The following is a 7,352-nucleotide window of genomic DNA, read 5'->3' as shown; positions in this document are numbered from 1 at the left end:
GTGGCTTTATACCAGAGGTGATGGAGATGAGATACTCACCTACTAACAAAGAATCGTATTATCAGGGTAAAGGAAATAAGTCAGTGTTCGGGAGAATCGATCTTCCTTTCAAGATGATTGCTCTGCGTTTAAGTTATGGCGGACAAGCACTAATTTGAATTTGCAGGGCTCTCTGTAATTGTGGGGATGGGGTGATAGTTTTTTGTCGGATACAGTACATAGGAGATATATCACTGTAAATATGTGTCCACGTTGAATTGTTTCAATGTAGGTTTTGTTTAGAATTTTTCGTTTTTTAAATTGTGATATTTTACTAAAAGCATTTTTTGTTTTACGTATGTTTTCGCAGGTATTCAAGCGGGAGATAGCAGAGCTGCCTGGGGCCTTAGTCGGATACGTCAGTCTTCTTCCCGAACTATTGGTAGAAAGCAAAGCCAACAACACAACAAAAGCGTACTACCAATGTTTTCTAAGGTGGATGAAGTGGGCGTTGTTAAAGGGACTTTCGGAATCTGAGTGTTTACCGGCTAAGGCCATTCATGTGGCTCTCTATCTCGCGTGTTTGGTGCAACAGAATTCTGCACCAAGTCGTATTATTCAAACCGTTTATGGTTTAAAATGGGCTCATTCAATCATTAGTAGGGACTCGTCAACAGACACAGTATGAGTGTCGGGACCTAGTAATAAAAAGGACCCAATTACCCCAGAACTGTTGGAATTAATGAAGAATCAACATGTGCCTTTAAATCTGTGTAAGAGCCGATTTTGTAACGTTAAATAATCTTATGTCACAGTACGACTGGAATGGGTCTTTTCTTAACTGTGAATCAGTGAATATTGCTTGTGAAATTTTCACTAATGTATTTATAGAATTTGCTTCAATGTGTATACCTACTAAGGAAGTTATAATCAGGCCAAATTACAAACCTTGGATGACTTCGGAATTAATAGAAAATATAAGAAATCGGAATAGGTTACAAAAACTTGCTAGGAAATCAAACCGTCCTCATGACATTCAAAAGTTTAAAAGTCAGCGTAATAAGGTAAATAATATGAAAAAGTATAGTCGTTTAAATTTTTATGAACATCTCCATGTCATCATTGATGATTCTTTTTCGTCTGATCCTAAAGCGTATTGAAGATTAATTAAACGATTGATGAAATCTAGTGGTACATCACAGACTATACCAACTCTAGTAGATCCAGTAACTGAGAATATAATTAGGAGTGATGAAGGTAAATCCAACTTATTAAATGAATATTTCTGTAGTAATACTCGTATTGACGAACGTAATGTTCGGGTTCCGGATATTGAGCCGAAAACCAATAAAACGTTTGATTCAATTATATTAGATTAAATAACACTGAAATTATTGATGTACTACAAATACTGAAACTCGGCAAAGCCTCGGGCCAGGACGAAATAAGTCATTACATGTTAAAGAATGTTTGCCATACTATTTGTAAACGTCTTGAGTTACTATTTAATATTATATTTCAATGTCTGCTGGTGTTTATCCTAAACTGTGGAAACTGGCAAAAGTTAGGCCATTATTCAAAAAAGGTGATAGACATTCTCCCTAAAATAACCGCCCAATTTCTCTCTTGTCTACTGTTGGTAAGGGTTTTTAACGTGTTATTTTCAAACATATCTATAACTATTTTTTTGAAAATTCGTTGTTTTATATCAATCTGGTTTTCTGTCAGGACATTCAACGGTATACCAACTAATTGAAATGAATCATAACACATGTTTATCGATTGAAGAAAAAAACATACATGTATTGTCTTTCGTGACATTTCAAAAGCCTTTGATAGGGTTTAGTATAATGGTTTGTACATTAAGTTAAAATCCTATGGAATAGGCGGAGAGTTATTGGTTATTGGTCTGGTTAAAGGATTATTTACATCAAAGGCAGCAAAAAGTATGTGTTAATGAGTCGTTCTCGAAATTAGGTTCTATTGATGCAGGGGTTCCCCAAGGTTTAATCTTAGGTCCTCTATTATTTTTAATTCATATCAACGATATAGCTGATGTTTTTGACTCAGCATCTCGTCTTTTCGCAGATGACAACTCTCTTCAATGCTCTTCCTCTTGAAATTCAAACTATCCTAAATAAAAACCTTGAATATTTAAACTCGTGGGCAAAACCTGGTTGGTAATGTTTAATCCGGACAAAACTGACGTACGTTTTATCTCCAATAGAAATGACGTAGATGCATTATTAGAATTAGAATTTGACGGGAACATTTAGACTTTTCAGATAGTCATAAAGATCATAAAGAAGCAGTGTATTTTTCAGTTATGAAAACAAAATGTCTTAAGAAAATTGAAATTTCTATTAAAACAAGAATTTACCGAACCTTTATTTTACCTATTTTAGAATATGCATACGAATTGTGGGATGGATGCTCTAGTTTCGAATCAGAAAAGTTGAAAAAAGCCCAACGTGAAGCCGCTCGAATTATAACAGGTCTCCTATCATATGCTAGTATGTATTCTTTAAATTTTGAAACAGGTTTAGAAACATTGCCTGCTAGAATAAAAAGAAGAAAGCTTCAACTCTTGTTTAAAATGCATGCTTATCAAACATCAGACTATTTTCCCTGCTTTCCTCCACTGTACAAGATCTAGTTCGCTATCCTTTGCGAAACAGAAATGATAATAGAATCCCGTATTTCAGATTATCAACAACAACCTCTTCTTTTTTACCGTTTTTACCCCACGCTGATAATTTTCTTTAAAAATCATGTATTTTCACAATTTTCCTCAATTTTCCCCCACATGGAACCCCCCCNCTCTGGATCCGCCACTGGCTTCATTCAATATCTTTAGAAAATCCCTGAAACCCAACGATCGATTTGTTCCTCCTTCGTACTTTGGTAATGGGGACCGTAGGTTAAATGTTATTCACACGAAGCTTAGACACCGTTGCAGTTCTCTAAATTATGACTTATTCCGTGTGAACCTTGTGTAAACCTCTAGCTGTATTTGTAGACATATTTGTGAAAATGTTATCACTTTTTCTTTCAATGTCGCCGTTATAGTATTGAAAGAAACATCCTTTTTCAGCGAGTAAATGATTTCAGTTTAGAGGTACCATGTGATTTAGATTGCTTTCATGTATGTGTTTGTTGTAAACTAATGTATGTATTATTAGAAATTGCATTATATCTATATGGTGTAAAAGCATTATGGAAAGGGCGTTTATAAGTTGCAATAACTTGTGCCCAATCCTTTTGTAATTATATTGCAAAAACATAAGTTCAAAACAAAAATTAATGTATTCCGCTTATTTCAGTGATAATGATTTGTTTCCTCAACGTACTATTTGTTGTTGTTACGCCGGCTTTTTGCGGGTTTCAGAACTGTTGAATGTGCGCATGCGCGATATTGAGTTTCCGATAGTCACGTGACTATTTTAATTCCTCATAGCAAGACCGATATTTATAGGGATGGAAATCATGCTGTCATAGCGAGAACGTATACAAAGTTATGTCCCGTGTGTAATCTGGAGAGATATATTTCGTTAGCGGGTTTGATAGCGCGTTCGGAAAGTTATTTATTTCGTTCGTTATCCAAAACGAACAGCGGCTTTGTGTTACGCGCGGATAACAAACCACTATCTTATACTAGGATGCGTGAATTGTTTGTTCAAGCTTCTTCTCCATTTGTACCGGATATTCACAAATATGGGTTGCATAGCCTGCGTTCCGGTGGTGCTACTAGCGCAGCTAATTTAGCAGTAGCAGTTAGAATTTTTAAGACATGGTAGATGGAGATCGGAGAGCGTTAAGGACGGCTACGTGAAGACTCTTTAGAGGAGAGATTGTTAGTTTTTAGGTTTAGAATTAAATCACGCTCCCTTTATTTGGGTGCAATTTATAGAGAAGTTTTTGTTATTTTTGAGTTATTGCCACAAATGGTGATTGTAGGAGAATGTCAATATTTAAAAGTGCTGTTATTATGACGAGGGAGAATTACAAAGTTTGAAAACAAAATCTGAATACTGGTTTGTACAGTTTGTAAGTAACATACAACATGACACGCGCACCTACGGCCCTTACATAAACACACCTTCACACACCCACACACACACTCCCCTAAACTCAAAGATATGTATCTAATTAATATGAGTATACTTTATAAACCTATACACACTGTATACATGGATATATAAAAGCCATATATACATGCATATATAACTCGAATTTGGATAGTAAACTACTCTTTCTTTATCATTGTCATATAAATTGATGGATGTATTAAATCTATCATAGGGCATGCGCCAGATTGGTCATACGCCAATGACTAAAAGTAAACAACCATACACCAATGACTTCAAATCAACGATCATACATAAATGACTATAAATCAACGACCATACATAGATGACTATATTTACATTCTGTATTGCATTTGCCGATATTTCGTTAGTAAACCAAATTGCAGTATATGAGACTGTATACTACAATTTATAGTGATGCGGCCAGTGTAGGAATGCAGCTGGTACAAGATAAACAAACATGGCCGCCCGATACCTTCGGTATCAATAGGCCTATAGTCGGAAGACATTCTGGGTTCGTAAGCAATTAGCAATATAGGTCATCCCAAAAAAATAAAGCAACTTGACAAATTATGACAAGATAAATTTATTATAAGATGTGTAGGTACCACACAATTATTGTAACCGCCATTCTAGATACGAAATTACCAAGTTTGTCAACGTCATCACACAGGGAATCGGTTTCGAGATTTTGAGTTATGCATAACATCAGTGAATAACCACAACACTAAAATTCAGCATTTCTCATGCCCTAACGGGCGACATTCTATTTATCTGTCACCCAAATTGCATTCATATCGACTGTATACTGTATCTGGTAACAGTTCAATGCTTAAATAAATCAACGACCATACACAAATGACTAAACATCAACGACCATACACAAATGACTATACAACAACAACCATACATGACTATACGTCAACGACCATATATGACTATACAACAACGACCATACGTAAATGATTTAAAGACAACGACCATACATAAATTACTATAATTCAACGACCATACATAAATTACTATAATTCAACGACCATACATAAATGACTATACAACAACGCCCATACATGACTATACAACAACGACCATACGTAAATGAATATACATCAACGACCATACATGACTATACAACAACGACCATACATGTACAATACCGACCATACATGAATGACTATAATCAACGACCATAGTTGACTATACATCAACGACCATAAATGACTATACAACAACGGCAATACATGTACAACAACGACCATACATAAATAACTATACATCAACGACCATACATGACTATACAACAACGACCATACAAAAATGACTATACACCAACGACCATACACAAACGACTATACATCAACGACCATACATGACTATACATCAACGACCATACATGACTATACAACAACGACCATACAAAAATGACTATACAACACCGACCATACATAAATGACTATACATCAACGACCATACATGACTATACACCAACGACCATACATGACTATACGTCAACGACCATACATAAATGACTATACAACAACAACCATACACAAATGACTATACAACAACGACCATACATAAATAACTATACAACAACGACCATATAGGGATTGAATGGATTTTTGTTCATGTACATTGCGGCAATTCATATATTTACGTTACGATGAACAACAATAAAAAAAGTTGTAACACTTTTTGTAAATCTAATATTTTTGATATCAGTATCGGACAGAAAACCATCAAAAGGGAACAGCCAGAACTCCAGCCTACACACAAACTTCAAAGGTTCGACTTGCGCCGATCAGCTGATTTGTTAAAACGAAAAGAAAACCACTATAATCTTATAATAAACAACGCTTGGTATTTCCTTTCATTTTTGAAAGTTGATCTTATTTCATGTTTTTTGCATTTAACGCCGCAAATTACATATTTAGTAAAAGTTTATGTCCGCATTATCTCAAACAACGGTCACCATAGTAACTATCCAGGGCATTCGTCGGCCGAGCATCCCGTCGGCGGTGCGCAGTGCTCATTTAAAGTTGAATGTAAATCCGTGGTAATGTGCTGTTTGCCTGAAATCCTTCTGAGGTAAATGAAGATAACTTGGTGGATGAAGTGCCCTGTGTCATTACAAAGTTCTCCGATGTACTAGTTGATGTCACGGGGACTACCCAGCCAGACGTTTGGGTGTTCGAAAGTTCGTGACCACGATAGCGAGGAACCGATGGCGAGTCGCCATTACACATTATGATTATGTCCCGCGATGGAGTAGCCAAGATAGTGTGAGGCACTTGTGGTACCCGTAAGTGTTCTGGACTACCGTCTGAGTGCATAGATAGTGGTTGAATAGTTTTTAAGCGAAAAGTCAACAACCATACACAAATGACTATTCATCAACGACAATAAATAAATGACTCTACAACGTCGACCATATACCAATGACTAAAAGTCATCATCCATACATAAATGACTATGAATAAAAAAAAACATACATAAATGACTATGAAACAACAACCATATATAAATGACTATAAATCAACGACCATACATAAATGATTATGAATGAATCAACAACAATGAACAATTTGATTAGATTTAAACTTTTAAAAACTTAACATAACCAATGCGTTTGTAGGCCGTATACTTGTATGTGAACTTAATAGGTTTTAAATGCCTGTTGCCATCTGAGAATTATAAATTATAAATTCAATCGAAATTTGAATAAGGGACCATCATTGCATCAAATCGATCTCGCGTTTACTCGGACTTTCCGAATTTGTATGGACATTAAACATGTTAATTCAATATATCTCGGCATATATATACAGCTAAAGCCTCGTTATACCATCACTTTCTATCCTCTGTAATTTTTGGCAGTATAACGAGTTTGGCGGTATATCGGGTTTACCGTTTTTAACCCAAGTGTTCACACACCAATCGAACTTATACTTTTAAAAACAAGAGGCCCAAGGGCCTTAGCGGTCACCTGAGTTATATCATAGATACTGGTAGCTTTATCTTATTGTTTAGATGTGATGTGGAAATCAGCATGTAAACTAAGTGAAATACAATACTTGTCATGTCATCAATGGATAAGAATTTGAAAATATTGGTAAATGTTCCCTTTGGGGCCCCGCCCTAGCCCCTGGGGATGGGGCAGGAATCCTAATTTTACAAAGTAAAACTCTCATTTACCCAAGATGATTCTGACTAAGTTTGAGCAATTTTCTGCTGAAAATGGATAAAATATATACCGAAAAGTGTTATTTCCCTATATAAACTATA

This window comes from Mizuhopecten yessoensis, unplaced genomic scaffold, assembly GCF_002113885.1.
Source record: "Mizuhopecten yessoensis strain PY_sf001 unplaced genomic scaffold, ASM211388v2 scaffold2213, whole genome shotgun sequence".
NCBI classification, from domain to species: domain Eukaryota; kingdom Metazoa; phylum Mollusca; class Bivalvia; order Pectinida; family Pectinidae; genus Mizuhopecten; species Mizuhopecten yessoensis.
The sequence above is the reverse complement of the archived record's forward strand: the minus strand, read 5'-3'. Positions refer to the sequence as shown.